Here is a 16,912-nt window from a genome sequence, read left to right on the forward strand (position 1 = left end):
GAGTAAGATCATTTTAGGGGATGCGGGTGGCGCTGTGGGTAAAACCTCAGCGCCTAGGACTTGCCAATCGCATGGTCGGCAGTTCGAATCCCTGTGGTGGGGTGCGCTCCCGCTGTTCGGTCCCAGCGCCTGCCAACCTAGCAGTTCGAAAGCACCTCCAGGTGCAAGTAGATAAATAGGGACCGCTTACCAGCGGGAAGGTAAACGGCGTTCCGTGCGCTGCGCTGGCTCGCCAGATGCAGCTTGTCACGCTGGCCACGTGACCCGGAAGTGTCTGCGGACGGCGCTGGCTCCTGGCCTATAGAGTGAGATGAGCGCACAACCCTAGAGTCTGTCAAGACTGGCCCGTACAGGCAGGGGTACCTTTACCTTTACCTTTTAATATCATTTTAACTGCTTTAACTCTGCCTGGCATGGTTAAGTTCCTATAATGTCCTATATTTGATTGTCTTTATTCTTCCGGTTCCGGTGTATGAGACGCATTTGAAAAGAAAATGAATGACTACGGTCATGTCTTCCACTGAATGCAGCAGATGGTTTTGCTTACTGAGAGGGGGGCAGCCCTAGAGTAGAATTTCCTTCATGCTCTCGTAGTTTGTATAGCAGGATGAAGTAGGTCACAGGGTTTGTTTGCCTAAAGCAGCCAGTGATCTTAAAGCTGCATTATCTTTTTACGCAGCAGTACATGCCAGTGTAAAACAAGTCAGCCAGCTTCCATAATATGCACAAGCACTACAGTGCTCTTATATAGGCAGCAGAATCGTATAATTATAGAGCTGGAAGGAATCACCAGGGTCATTTAGTCCAACCCCCTGCAACCCATGGCCCTGAGATCAAGAGATTTATGCTCTGTTGACTGAGCTATCCCAGGATATAAGCATTTTAACACATTGCATAAACATTTGACGTATTTTTTAAAAAGCTTCCTGGAAATTCTTTAATCATTACAAATCTGAAGCTTTGGAAACTGAGGAGCTGTTTCAGAGACTACTTTTGCAACAGATGGGCAAGTTGTTTCAAAACAGATTGCTGTGCGTCATGTATAACTTGCTCACTAGTGAACTTCAAAACGATCAGCTGATAAAAAGAAGCCAGGCTGTTAGGAAGCTATCCCATAATTCTTTGCATGTAAAGGAGGCAGAAGAGTTACAAAGGCAACGACTGAACAGCCCCCCCAAAAAAAACCTCAAAAGCTTCCTGTGAATTGTCAAGAAGAGTGCACCAGTTTTAGCACCACTGCTATCACAAATAATAATTAGGTCTGAATAAAATGCATCCCTCCACGCAACGTTTATCTATTTATTTTGCAGTATTAATACACTGCCTGATGTCAATAAAACCACAGAGTGCATTGCCAAAAGAATGGGAGATAAAAGTATCGGTGGAAAACAGTTAAAACAAGTATTTAAAACATTCCAAAAAAAAAAGAAAATCAGCAACGAGGCAAGACCAGGTTAAAGTTTCAAAATGTCTGCATAGGCTTGCCTAAACAAACATGTTTTTAACAGGCACCAGAAAGAGTATAGTGAAGGCATGTGCAGGCGCTGACACACCAAAGGATAGATTTCTATCTTTTGCACAGCAAATATTATGTGGCACCTGACCTGTAAAACGGTGACAGTTCCTCAGATCAAAGCAGTGGAGTGGGCAAATGAGTGCCAAGATGTTATGGGCTTTATATACTAAGAGTAACAACCTGAACTTGACCCAGTAGCAGATAAGATTCTATTTGCAGGTCTCTAAGCAAAGGTGTTAGATGCTGACCCGGCCTCATTCCCGCCAGCAATTGTGTCACAGCATTCTGCACTAACTGCAGCTTCTGGGCCAAGCACAGGCAAAGTCCCACAGAGAGAACACTGCAGCAGCCCAATCCTGAAGTAGCCAAATCCTGAACTATTGTGGACAAGCTCTCCCAGTCCAAGAACGGTCACAGCCGTCATATCCATTGCAGCCAGCTACTGAGGCTACCCAGGTTTGTTAAAGGTGCTGGGAATTGTAGTTCTGTGAGGGGGACTTGGAGGGTCTGTGCCCCTGTTTTCCAGGGACAGTCCCGGGTTTATAGAAGCCATCCTGGTTTCTGATTTGATCCCAGAATGTCCCACTTTTCCTTAGGACACCCCTATTTTCATCAGAGAAATGTTGGAGGGTATGCAGTTATGTATTCCCACCCCCCCCCCCCACAAGTCAAAGAGATAAGTAACTATACAACCTCCAGAAGACATCCCCAGGCAGCCCTGTATAGGGAAGTTATTTAAATGTTTAATGCTTTATTATTATTTTTTCATATGTTGGAAGCCACCCAGAGTGGCAGGGGCAACTCAGTCAGATGGGCGGGTGTTGCTGTTGTTAAATAGGACATCTCTCTTTTCATCGGAAAAATGTTGAATAGTGTGAAACTACAATTTCCAGGATTTTTTTTTTGGGGGGGGGTTGAGCAGCTGAATTCGAGGGAGAAGCAATTGCTTATTGAAATACTAGTCCTGCTTGGCATCCAATCATAGCCAAGGAACTAGGTTTCAACAGGCTCTGCCCAACTAACACAAAAACCAAAACCCCTGCCTCATTTTAATTAGTTAAACCATAACGATGTTTTTCTCAGCTCTCACAAAACCAAATAATCATCGAGTGCTGTGCTGCCTTACTTTTATGCACGCCACCAATTCCGAAGCAACAATGGGCACAATCCACAGGGGATTTCTTCTTTATTTATTCCCGATAGGAATAAATAGAAGCTCTCGCTCCTCTCAGTACAACGTGTGCAGAAGCAGCTGCCAATGCACTGGGGAGCAGGTTCATGCTCATCTCGTCTCTCGCAAAGAGGAGATTCTGCATCTCTGAGCATATTACGCCAGGCTGCGAGGAAAGGCCTGCGCAGAGGAGTGACCTATATTTGAAGGTCTGTGTGTATCTGTGTTCTGCTTGAATTAGAGAGTCATTAAAATGCCTCATCAAGCAGCATCAGTACCATGAATCTAGGCTCATATTTTACAGCCTAGTGAGAGGGGAGCATATATAGATAAGGCCCTGCCTGCCTAGCTATCTCCCTCCTTTGTCATCTCATTTATAACACAAACACACACACACACACACACGCTGAGTGGCATATTTATTTACTCCTGTGTTAAATATTTATAAAAAGATGCATTGGAATTAGTCTTAATGCGTCGGAAACAATTCTGATTAATATGTCCTAGTTTCGCATCATAAAGCTGCCTTTCCCTAAATATCTCTGCATTAAAATCAGCTGGCTGCTGCGATAAGCTATCGCCTTCAGAGTCTCAGCCAGTTTAACTGAGTGGTGATCTCTGCAGGTTAGAAGCCCAAGCTGGAGCTTCTCTTTAAAATAAATGGCTTGCGTTGCAGTTATGCACTCTGCACTCTTTGGCCGTGCGTTCAGGTGATTATTTGCACTTAATAAACTGAGACATGAAGGTGTGCTTTAAGATCCCAGCTGATCCAAGCCTGCTAACCATAATTTCCCAGGGCAGATGCAATTGGAAACTATGGTTAATTGAAGACTTCCTGACTTATTAGAGCATGCGGAAAAGGGAGGGCAGAAAGGGCAGTCCGAGGACAGACAACCCAGACCAAATGCTGGTGCATGTATCTCAGTATGTGAAAACAACCACTGATGCATTTAGGCCATTTTAGACTGTGGACAGTGGTCTTGTGGTGGAGGCAAGGAAGGTTTTTTTAGATAGACGTACGCAGGGCTGTTTTGCAGCCAGAACTCACTGGAACTCAGTTCAGACACCTCTCAGGTGGGCACCATTGCAAGAGAACAAGTGAGGCATTCAGAGTGAGTTCAGGCACCTCTTTTTCTGCAAAAATGGCCTTGCTGCCCTCCCCTCAAGTCTCATTATCCAGCTCTCAGGACTCTTCTCTTGTCACACCCCTCACCTGCCCTGCTCCACAGACTCTGAGTGCTTTTGCCTGGCTGTAATAATGTTTCTTCCTTGTCCGGATGGGTGATAACGATAACGTGTGTGTAGAAACAGTTGACTTTTGTGGGTGTGCAACATAGCCTACGGCTCAAATGTTGGGGCTCGTATTCATTGCCGCACTCCCTGTTGCCTCTGCCCCTGTGACGTTCCTTCCCACAAGGGGATGTTGCTGTTGGACTGAAAACATTCCCAACCCATGGAGTAGAGAAGACTGAGCTAAAGAACCTCTGAAGATGGTTAAGAAACTTCAGCTAGTGCAGAATTCAGTGGTCAGGTTGCTCACCGGAGCAAGGCAGTTTGAACATATTACTCCGATCCTGTTCCGACTGCACTGGCTACCGATTAGTTTCCGGGTCCAATTCAAAGTGCTGGTTTTGACCTACAAAGCCTTAAATGGCTCAGGACTGCAATACCTCAAGGACCGCCTCTTTCCATATGAACCCACCTGGACTCTGAGATCATCTTCTGAGGTCCTCCTTTATGTGTCTCCTCCTCGAGATGTCCGGAAGGTGGCAACATGAGAACGGCCCTTCTCTGCAGTGGCTCCCCATCTGTGGAATGCTCTCCCCAGGGAAGTTTGCCTGGAGCCTTCATTGCACACCTTCAGGTGACAGGCAAAAACGTTCCTTTTTTACCAGGCCTTTGGTTCATCTGTTTGACATTCTATACCCTTTTAAAATGTGGCTCTTTTCTTGGGGGGAGGCGTGTTGTTGGGTTGATGTTTTTATTCTGATTGTACAGGTTGTGATCTTTTCTGTGAACCACTCTGAGACCTCCGGGTACAGGGTGGGAAATAAACTCGAAGAAGAAGAAGAAGACGACGACGATGACAAATATAAGGCTGTTTCATATGATCGATAGGCATAGCTCCCTCCCCACTCCCAAGCATATGCCTAAATGTTATATTCTTCACTACTCTAAAATAAAGAGAGCTTCCAAGCTGGTTGAAGATTTAATTTCGAAGGATAGTTTGCCTAACCTGTTCATGGCACTGTCACTGGCAGCTTGGTGTTGACCCATGACAGACTTTTCTCCTTCCTCTTTTGCGGGATGCCCTCCCTGGTGAATTGGTTTCCAATATTATTAACGTTCCAGAAGAATTCAAAAACATTCCTGGTTGACACCTGAAAGATCCTGGCAACCGTGAAATTATTAGGTGTAGGTGATTGTTTTCAGTTGCTTTTAATTGTTTGAAATCTATATGTTTATTTTAATTGTATTGTTTTAAGCTCTTTTCTGTTGGCCACCCTAGAATTACGTCTATTATTGATCATTGTTATCATCATCATCATCATCATCATCATCATCATCATCACTATTATTAAATGTATTAGCTGCCCTTCCTGAGCAGGTCCCAGTGTGGGTTACAAGAAGCTAAAATTCAATATTAGAAATGCTTAAAACAAATGAGTCACAGGAATAGTATAGATTTAATTAATAATGAATGAATGAATAATACAAAATGCAAAACTCTTTTCTGTCTAACAATCAATGGATCCCAACAAGTTTTACATAAATTTAAGAGCTGGGCTGTAACTATTTATTTAGGTTCAGATTCCCAAACTATCCAGTTGGCAGACTAACAGAAAACTAAAATAAAAAGTAGTTAACTTGTGACTTTCAGCTGATAAGTGCCATATCTACAATGAAGTTGGGGGGCAATAAGCTATAGCCTTGTTATGATGTAGTAGTAATGCCCAGAGGGGGTGCAGGCACTGAGGTTCAAAACTGAGGTGTTTATTAGCTAAGCAGGATACAATGATTAACAAATTAACAGGGGGCTCCCTGATGTTATAATTAGGATTGTTATCTTGAGATGCAATTAGGCCAAAGAGAACAGTGAAATTTTAAACAGGAGAAATGCTATATTAAGACTGTCAGACTGGTTGGGTGGAAATTAGCTCAGAGGATTTCAAGTATAAAGGAAGAGCTGCATTAAAATATTTAAGAAAAAGAAAACAAGCAATCACAGAGAGCACATGGAAAAGCTGGAGCTCTGGTGATTAGATCAAACCTGTACATTTCTGAATTAAAATTAATCACCTCCTCGAGTATTTGGGGCAGAGCTGGACATGATGGTGGCAGGACCCAAATGGTAGCTTTTCAATTCTCTATAAAGGGGAGCATGTAAGTGTATGAGGTGCACATTTAAAACACAGAATGCTCCGGGGGAAAGGGCCAAATTATTTTGTTTCACTATTTGCTTAAAACATTTTTTACATTTTTTTTAATGAAAAAGCAACATAAATCAGTTAAAGGAAAAAAGAAAAAAGTTGGGGTTCTACGCAGTCATTTTCCACAAAAAGTGTCCTATAAATAGTCATAGAGTCATAGCATTGTGGAGTTGGAAGGGACCCCACGGGTCATCTAGTCCAACCCCCTGCAATGCAGGAATCTCAGCTAAAGCATCCATGACAGATGGCCATCCAACCTCTGCTTAAAAACCTCCAAGAGAGGAGATGGAACTGGCGGAAATGACTGGCAGAATCCGAGACCAGGGAGAAGAGTCGGTGGACGAAGATTGGAAAAAATTCAAAGATTATTTACAGAAATACTGTAAAATTAATGAATGTTAGAAAAATGTTGGAATGAAGTTGTATGGCTTTAGCAGAAATGTTATAAGGAATTAAGTACAAATAGATTTTTAATGTATTAAAGGGGAAAAATAAGGTTAGAATAAGTTAAGATAAATTACAGGACAGAAAACAGAGGAAGATGGAAAGGAATTGCTGAAACAGTTAATTGAAGTGGAATACAAAAAGGGAGGTGTGAGGAGGTCATGGAAAGAAGTGAATGAAAGCTAAGATATTGAAATTATTGGATGTGTTCTAAATTGTGTTTGTTTTGTTCTGTTAATTTAATGTTTTGTGTTAGTGTTACGTAGTGTTTTTGTATTTGTATTGTGTTGTATTGTTTTGTTGAATTTTCTTTTTTCTTTTATCGTCTTCAAACTGTTAATAAATATTATTTTAAAAAATAAAAAATAAAAAACTCCAAGAGAGGAGAGTCCACAACATCCTGGGGGAGTCCATTCTCAGTGATCAAGGTGGAGCATAAGGAACCAGATGGTTCTTAAGTTCCTTTGGGCACAAGTTGTTTAGACCTTTGTGAATTAACACAAGAACCCTGAACCTGGCTTGAATTAGATCTTAGAATCCAGACTCAGGCTAAACAAAGAGAAATGTATCTTTCATTAAGCTGAATATAATTCTTGGGGCAAATAATCGCATGACATGGACAAGTTCCAACTAACATTATGGAATTGAGATTTATTTATTTTTAATTTTTAGAACTGTGAACTATCTAGGTTGATGCAGCATTTGCGAAATAAATTCATAGCATCATACAGTAACTAAACCTACAGCTTTAATCCACCATGTCCTGAGGACAAAATCGAGAGGTTGCCTTTACAAAGGTAAAGTTCATGATTTCATGAAGTCTCATAGCTTTATGCCACCAATAAATCCACAATGGTCAGGGCTGATGCAAGCAGTTGACGGGTGCCAGTTGCATTTTGCTCCAGGAAAGATGATACACAAACTGAAAAAGAATATACTGGTAGTGTTTGGAAATGCAAAGCTTTCTGCAGATACCTGCATGGTCTATCTTATTTCAGAAACTTTATAGAACATAACTCTTTAGTGATCTTGATAAAAGGAATATATTTGGGCCAGGGATCATTACAGTGCCAATGTCTTCTAATAAGAATGAGATTCAACCCAGCAACCCTGATAGTGATGATAATTTATTTATATCCCGCCCATCTGGCTGGGTTTCCCCAGCCACTCTAGGCAGCTCCCAAAAGAATATTAAAAGCCCGATAAAACACCAAACATTAAAAACTTCCCTAAGCAGGGTTGCCTTCAGATGTCTTCTAAAAGTCAGATAGTTGTTTATTTCCTTGACATCTGATGGGAGGGCGTTCCACAGGGGGGGGGGCACCACTACCGAGAAGGCCCTCTGCCTGGTTCCCTGTAACCTCACTTCTCACAGTGAGGGAACCGCCAGAAGGCCCTTGGAGCTGGACCTCTGTGTCCAGGCGGAATGATGGGACCCAGAAATGGGTCACAGCAGACATCCTGTCTCAAAGCCCCCCAATCTATGTAGATTCTTACATGTTGGAAGAGCATGTTAATGTCTATTGGGGTCAGTCATTCCTCTCTTCCTCAAACAGCCCCGGGAACAATGCTATGTTACAATTGTTAATTGTATTTTTCTATTCAAAAGCAAGCAGAGATGCTACTGGTTTGTTTCACTGGTGCTTGAAAAGCGGCAGCAATATCTGTATTGAAGAAAGGGTGGGGGGACTCTGCCAACCTGTCAGTACAGTAAGTCACCATCCTAAAAACATCCCCATTTAGCAGATGGATGGGTGGATCCCAATCAAAATGTATGCATGTATGTTTGGGTGTGGGGGTAAACGTTCAACCCCACCCTAATTCTGATTGTGAAAAGATGCACACAAACACCTCCCATCTGTAGCTGCTTGTGGAAGGCAAGAGATACGCAATAATTCTCAATTGTCACTCTCTCTTTTGTCAACTCCATTGTTTTTGTTGTCTTACCAGCCTCTCCTCCAGATAATTTCTAAAGCCTGACTCTCAGCTGCTGTCTTTTCAAAGGGGTGCACACAAAAAAAAACCACTCAGCTGCAGATGCAGACTTTCTTCAGCTTAATGATCTGAACAATCTCTTAAGAATTTTAACAAAGCAAGGAAAGCAATAATAACAATTCACTTTTCCCAGTATTATTCCAAACAATGAAGAGATTTTGGCACTTTTTACTGAATTCAATTTTCTGTCACTGAGGCAGAGAGGACAAAGTCAGGCAAAACACAGGGGGAAACAGAGCCATAATGATATATGAGTGCCTTCTGAAATCTTGCCATCTTGTGCTTCGTATCAGCACATTTGAAAAGGCTTGCTCTAAAATCCAAATTAACTACCGAGCCTTCCTGAAATATTAAATTTCTCCATGGCTGAGAGTAGGCAGAAAGCAATATTGATTTAATCCTCAGCTGCCTGCTATGAATGAGATCATCACACTTGCATGAAATGTAAATTAAGGCTGTTAAGATATTAAGGGTGCATCAGTCTATCATAGCTCCAAAATCAACATTATTATTTTCTTTACTGGGTTTTCATAGCACTCATTTCTGGCAATATATAATTGTTCCAGACAGTTTGTGCTGCTTTCGTTTCTCCCTTAAAAATTATTATTACAGAGGACACTTTACCCTTTATCTTTTCAGATGTACTTCCACAGGGCATGACCTCTTAGCCCCATCCCCTATATGGATTATCACAGAGAGAAAGAGCCTCCATTATGCATTATGGGGATTTTCTCTGGAATCACACAACTCTGGAGAGAATATGTGGATGGGTCTATGCACCTGAAAAGGGTGAATATAACACTTGCAATTTATAGAGCTCAGAATTTTCATGTTACTAGACATTTCTCTTTGAAGCGGAGAAGTGACAATCTAGAAACAGTTACAAATAAACGTTTTGTACAGGCAATATGGTGCAATGGTTATCGACTAGGACTAATCCTTGCTCAGCCACTAAACTCACTGGCTGACCACTTACTGTATCTGAAAATAAAAATGAAGAGGACCACATATGCTGCCTTGAGGTCTTTGAAGGAAAGGCAAGTTAAAAATACAGCAAGCTATGGTGTAGTTGTGCGAGTTTGTATGAAAACACCCACCTATCTTTGGGTGGTCTCTGAATAGTTGATATTCATGTGAGTGTTTATGAGCAATTTGTATGGCTGACCACCCAAACTGCCCTACCAGAGGGCTTTACCATTAGGATAATAGCCTGAGGCAGCTTCGAGAACTGCATTGCAGAATGTGAATTAAGAATAATTTTACAAGACGGCTACGTTTCGGTTCTCGGGAATGTTCAAATTTGATAAATTCCAACTGAATCAATTCTCTCCCCCCCCCCCCAATTGCAACTCTGGAGTGATCAGCTTTTTAACATCTGCATTCTCGTTCTCACAAACAGAAAATGCAAAGGAGAGGCACCAAGAGGAGATAAAAGCAGCCAGGTTCACAAAGCGCAGTGTCCTTGTGTGACCCCTATAGCATGCTGGCTAACATGCCCGGCAGCTATTAGATGATGTGGACTGACACACACAGTTCCTACTGTCAGCAGTGGAATGTCACAATGGAAAACATAAATAATGCTTCCTGACACTTGGCAGATAAACGGCTTTAGAATCCTCCCCCTCCCGCACCACCTATCACCATGTACGGGGATTCACTAATGAAAAACAGGGATTAAAGGCTGTCAATCACATGACAAGTGTGGGGAACTGTTGAAGTTAAAGCACAGACAGGTAGAGAAGAAAAGCTCGCCGGTCGATGTTAAATGTCAAACTCATTTTATTTTCAATCTGCATTTTACTAAACTGCTAATTTTTTGGTTTAGGTTTAGGTGTTTGTAATTGGATTGCTTTGCATGCATTTTTAGAATGCATTTTGTTTTATGTTGCTGCAATTGCGTGTGGAAGCGGCCTTGAGAAGCCCTTGCAGTGTAGTGTAATGGTTAAGAGTGTTGGCTCGAGACCAGAGTTCAAATCCTTATTCTACCATGAAGCTCATTTGGACCAGTCACTGTCTCTCAGTCTAAGTTGGGAGGCTAAAATGGGGAGCACCACCTTGAGATCCTTGGAGGAAAGGCAGGATAAAAGGTAAAGGGACCCCTGACCATTAGGTCCAGTCGCGACCGACTCTGGAGTTGCAGCGCTCATCTCGCTTTACTGGCCGAGGGAGCCGGTGTACAGCTTCCGGGTCATGTGGCCATCATGACTAAGCCGCTTCTGGCGAACCAGAGCAGCACACGGAAACGCCGTTTACCTTCCCGCCGGAGCGGTACCTATTTATCTACTTGCACTTTGACGTGCTTTCGAACTGCTAAGTTGGCAGGAGCAGGGACCGAGCAATGGGAGCTCACCCTGTCGCGGGGATTCAAACCGCCGACCTTCTGATCAACAAATCCTAGGGTCTGTGGTTTAACCCACAGCGCCACCCGCGTCCCAGGCATGCAATAATAAAAAGAAACAAATGTAACTTCTAAAATAAATAAGCAATATTTTATTTTTGCCGCTGCTGTAGAAGTCACTGCATCTTTATCTTAATATTTTTACTGAACTTCAAAAGTCAAAGTGAATACGCTACAGAAGTAACACTTTTATTTTTGAAATTCAATTAAAAATACAATTCATCGTGTCTTCTGACATCAAAATTAACCTTAACAATTTATTTTGGTTCTATTATTAAACAAAGTTACAATTTGTTGCACCTTTCTGACATTAAAATTACTTATAACATTCTCTCCCACTGGTGTCTTCATTATGCTTCCTCTGCTTTCTACGCACACTGATTTAGCCTGATTCAGACACTGACAAGCACTGCCTTGTTTTTGATGAAATGCATATTTAATCTTGAGGGCTCAACACCACAGCTCCAATGGCTGCTGATGTGGTTTGGTCAAGTCATGCGGCAAGACACAGCTGCAAGCCTGAAACCCCCAACACATGGAAGCAATTTTTCACCAACAGCCACACCGTGCTATTTTATTAACTTAAGCTAATGCTCATGTGCTTTTGTTTTTTAAAAAAGAACAACTGGAAAATAGCTTAACATTAATGGGACTGTCACCACCCTGTCCTATATTTCCACCGATGTTGTCCGCCCTTCCTCTTTTCCTCTCCTTTTATTTGCCCACCATTTTATTGTGATTTTCATGCTATTTCAATACAGGATTTCCAGAATAAGCAGTCCAACAAACATAACAGGAGCTGTTCCTCCAGTTTCAACTGATTTCAAAGACGGTGGTCATATGATTGGCTTTAGCACATCTTTGCTGCACCTATTTTGGGCTGCTTTGCAACAATGTGCTGAATCAGTTGTGGTGATGCACTAAATCCAATACATAGCTGGCTCAGAAATCAATAAAGTCAACTTGACTTGCTTTCACCATGTCAAGAAAAGACAAGAGCCAGAAAGGTTCATCCTTTATCATTTGAATAACAAGCTAATTTTAAGGGTTCAAAAACTTAGGGAACGATTTGGAAAACATTACTTTTCTTCTTATTTGAGTACCTGTACGTATGGATAATAGAGTCCTGTACACTACAAGTGTCTACTGTGTTATACAGTGGTACCTTGGTTTATGAACTTAATCCGTTCCGGAAGTTCATTCTTAAACCAAAGCGTTCTTAAACCAAGGCGTGCTTCCCCATAGCAGCGGGGGACTCAATTTACAAATGGAACACACTCAACAGGAAGCGAAACATGTGCTTATTCCAAGGCAAAGTACACAAACCGAAACACCTACTTCCGGGTTTGCAGTGTTCTTAATCCAAGTTGTTCACAAACTAAGCTGTTCTTAAACCAAGGTACCAATGTACTTTGGGAAGCCAATGATTTTATTTTCAAAATTTGTGGTTACGTTTGCATTTCCTAAGAGATTACATGAAACCTTTAGATAAGGGGTAGGAAACCTGTGGTCCTCCAGGTGTTAATGACTTACAACTTCCATCATTCCTGACCTTCGGCCATGGGGCTGATGGCAGTTGGAGCTCAACAACTTTTGCTTCTCTACTCCTGCTTTATATGTTTTGTAGGATCCTGGTGGTGTTCTCATATTTAGACTTCCAACCGGACAACTGCCTTAATGTGAGTGTTAATAGCTGGTGGGACATGATCAACCCAGCAAATGCTGCCTTTTAGATAACATGTCCTTGGCAATAATGAGTAAACGATCTAATTTAGCTGGTCTCAAACCATAACACGTACTCATGCTATGAAATGCCACTTCTGTTTCCCCACTCACCTCCGCTTTTTCTCTCTACCTACTGATAAGATTTGAGACCCGTGTTTTTCTGTTCAACGTAGCTGAATATAGCTCAGCTTCTTCACCAGATATAAGCAGCCTACAGTATTTCACATGCTCAAGGTTGCGCATTAATCATGAACGGCATTTAAGTCTAGTTTCCCCTTTCCTCTACACTGTTTTAAGAGAGATAAAATGCCCCAGAACCTAAATCTTTTTATTTCCCTCTTGACAAACAAAATCCAATTAAGCACACTTTTTGAAGTCTATATAAACACCTCTGAAATTTCCCCTGTAGAAATTGCTCACTAAAGAGATTCTCATTTGTTCCACAGACATTTTGCCTTCTGGCTCAGGTTCAGCTCATTTAATCATGGAAGCTACCGCACTGGATTGGATGTGGAAGCCTACAGCTGTTTTGAGAGATAGATCTGTACTTCAACAAGCTTTGGGAGGGTGGAGGGGAAGAAGATGGCAATGTGCACAGATATATTTTTTCAAAAACAAGCGAACACCCCACACAGCATTTCCTTTGAAGAAAAGCCAAAAATAGAAGTTTACAGACAATGACAAACATCTATCATCCTTTTTATTCTGGGTCCAGGCACTTTACTATGCACACAAGTATTCAGTGATCCAGTAAATGGGTATCTGACTAAAATGCTGATGTGTAGGTTGCAGTTTTCATGATCTATCACTGCTGTTCCTTTAAGAGGAAAGAGTATCAGCTCACAATACTCAGCAATGCTGCACGGCAAGCAAGAGGAAATATAGTAAATTCAAAGAAGCAACACTGTGGTGTGACTGAAAGGTTTTCCATAGCACATCTCTTAACTCAGCACATTCAAGAAATCAAAGTATGGGCTACACCAAGCTTTCTGGAGAAATGGGTACTCTTATTATCTCCCTGGAAGTAGTAATAGAGTGACTAGGTTTAATAGCATCTAACCCACAATTTGACTTGTTAGGGTCATACCCCAGAAATAGGCATGTTTCACCACATTTCTGCTCTGGAATATTCTGCCTTTTAAAATCCTTTTATCCATGGAGATATCAGCTGAAATATGCAGGCAGCATTCTAACCAATTCCTCAAGTAGTAAGTAGAATTTGCTACCATTTTCCAGTGTTCTGACCATTAGGTAGAAAAACGATGGGATAATTAAACAATCATTTAGCCCCCTTTTTAGTGCTATACAGTGGTAACTCGGGCTGCAAACACCTCAGGTTACAAACACTTCGGATTACAGACTCCACTAACCCGGAAGTAGTACCTCAGGTTGAGAACTTTACCTCAGGATGAGCACAAGAAATTGTGTGGCGGCAATGGGAGGCCCCATTAGCTAAAGTGGTACCTCAGGTTAAGAACGGTTTCAGATTAAGAACAGACATCCGGAACAAATTAAGTTCATAACCAGAGGTACCTCTGTAAAAACAAATCTATTAAAAATATTTTAATAAACACTGCTTTTATAGATTATTCATGGTTTACAGTGACACTGGCTCACTACAAAATATCTTGCAACTGGATAGTGCAACACAGAAGCATATATTTTTTCACGTGAAAGTGGTAAGGACGTTTTTCCATGGGAGACGTTACCACCACCCCTCTTTCAGCATAAAACTGGCCTTGCTTAATTGATGTTAATCTATTTGAAGCCCCAGTATTTCCTTCTTTCCTCCTCAACGCGGCATTTACTCTTCACCTCAGCCTGGTACATCCCTGTACTGTACTGTTCTCTCTCATTCTTGCTTTGAAGCTTAATCCATTTGCAGACGCCACATCGCACAGTGCCTCTGAAAAAACTACTCCAGCAATTTGCTCCAAAAATAGAATGCTAAAAGCACTCGGAACGCGCTTGTGGAAACTGTGTATGTGTAAGAGGCAGAGGGAGAAACAAGATAATGTGCAGTCCTGCAGAAAACTGTGGCTTTCTCCTACTTTTCATTAGGTGTTCAAACCACTAATGGGTAGCTGGAGTTCTTACAGGTAACCCTTGCTCATATCTCTTTGTCCTTCAGAGAAAGAAAGTTCACCGTATTCGACAACAATAGAAAATGACTAAACATCGTGGATTAGGTAACATCACCGACCCAGAGTACACAAAACAGGGTATAACAGTTGTGGATGAATCATTAGGAGTGTGCAAGTTCTAGGTTGCAACAATAAGCTATTATCTTCTTTCACATAGTATTTTATAGGGATCAAGAAGATTTAAAAACAACCGCCACCGCCTTAGGTTCAGTTGTCAGGAAACCATACAAAATTATATCCTGAAGCATTGGGAGGGTGGAAGGATGTTCCTAGATGCCAAAGCTGTCTTTCCTTTGCTCAGACGTGTACTCTTAAAAGGTGCCTTATCCTTCCTTCCTACAGATTCCTGTAAAACTTAATAACCAGCTAGATAAAAATGCAGAAGAATTCCCAACACAAAACAAAGATTTTTAAAAGAGGGCATTGCTGCTGGAAGGGGAAACAAAAGTTACACGAAGAAGCTTATATTTATGATCAGTGAATTAAATAAAGCCTGCTGCAGGCCTGTGTTTTGAGCCCAACAAGAAAACTGCATATCATCTTCTTAAATAACTCTGCTAGTTACCAAAAGCTTCATGGAGTCAGAATCCAGTAGTCAAGATTCAACAGAAAACAGAGGGATAGGGGGAGATAATTACTCATATATGTCAGATTGCCAAGCACATTACTGAGCTGGTAACTATTAACTATAGAAGTGCTCAAAAGGTTAGCGAAAGGTTGACTTTCACAGAGAATAAATAGAGATTGAGGATGTTAGCTACACTTGCTCTTTGTTCTTTGACTGAGCACCCGGTGACCCTTAATATTTTGCACATCTTCTTTTTCATACCTGCTAACATTTGATAAAGGCTCCGTCTCCTGATGTCCACGCTCCACATATAATTGTTTATCCACATCCTCAAATCCATGCTGAAATCTAATCCAAGAGACATAGATGCAGGTTTCATTATTTGCATTCAGTATAAGAATCGAGGAGAATTCAGTCCATTCCACAAACAAGCTGACCTAATTCTTACCTCCAGGACTCGTACAGAAATTGGAAGACCAATAGGGTTTGGATTCTATACCTCTCCAAAATTTGCAGTACAGTTCTTAGCTCAATAAACACGCCCAAATGCAATTAAACAAAAAAAAAAAATGGGTATTTTAGAAAATACTGTTATAAAAGTTTACATTGACATACAAAAACATATTTAAACTAAAGTAAAGCAGAGCTTTGTGGGTTGTTTTTTAAATCAAATTAATGTGGAAATGGGACATAACAGATATAAGAATAAACATATACAAAACTGACCGTTTCCAGATTTATATTAAATTCAAAGGCCTGAACACTGGATTAAAGTTTTTCTTCTCTGATTGGAAATTCTGAACTTAATTGGCTTTGCAGTAGTCTTTGAGGAGCGTATCTTACACCACTGTCTCTCCCTACATTTCCATGGAAGGCTCTCATGTCAATGGAACAAACTTCCCAGTAAATGAGCTTAGGATTGCAGGCTTTGCATAAATTGTAGAGGAGCTGAGATTTGGCAGCCTGCCACGCTTTCATCTAGTAGTGGATCTCTTGCACAAATTCCTAGCTGCTGCTAAGATGATATACGGAATCTCAAAGGAGAATAAACATGCATTATCATATTTAAGTTATGGATTGCAAAGAACAAAAGCAGGCTTGGAGGGAACAGAAAGCCTTCAAACGAATTAAGGAAGTGACTTCTTTTCTTTGGGTAGCATCAAGATCCAAAAATATGCAGAGATGGCTGTGAAAACTTAAAAAGTCTTCTACCCAGTCCTAAAATAAATTGAGCACATGTGTCAACATTTAACAGCTTTAGATTGTCATATGCAGCTACAACTGCAGCCTATTTGCCTGTTATGAGATCTACAGCTGAGGCTATTGAACCTATTGGTTCTTCACCCAACAGGTGATGAAAGCACTACAGCAGCACTGATCACCTGTGGGTGGTCAGGAGGGAGATGAACCACCTACTTCCTCTCCCTTCCCCATGTAACAGTTGATTGTCACTGCCAGGTAACAGCACAACTATCTTCTAGCACACATGCCACCCTCCCCACAGAATTTACATGGAGGGA

This window comes from Podarcis melisellensis (assembly GCF_964234715.1).
Source record: "Podarcis melisellensis genome assembly, chromosome: 11".
Taxonomy (NCBI): Eukaryota; Metazoa; Chordata; class Lepidosauria; order Squamata; family Lacertidae; genus Podarcis; species Podarcis melisellensis.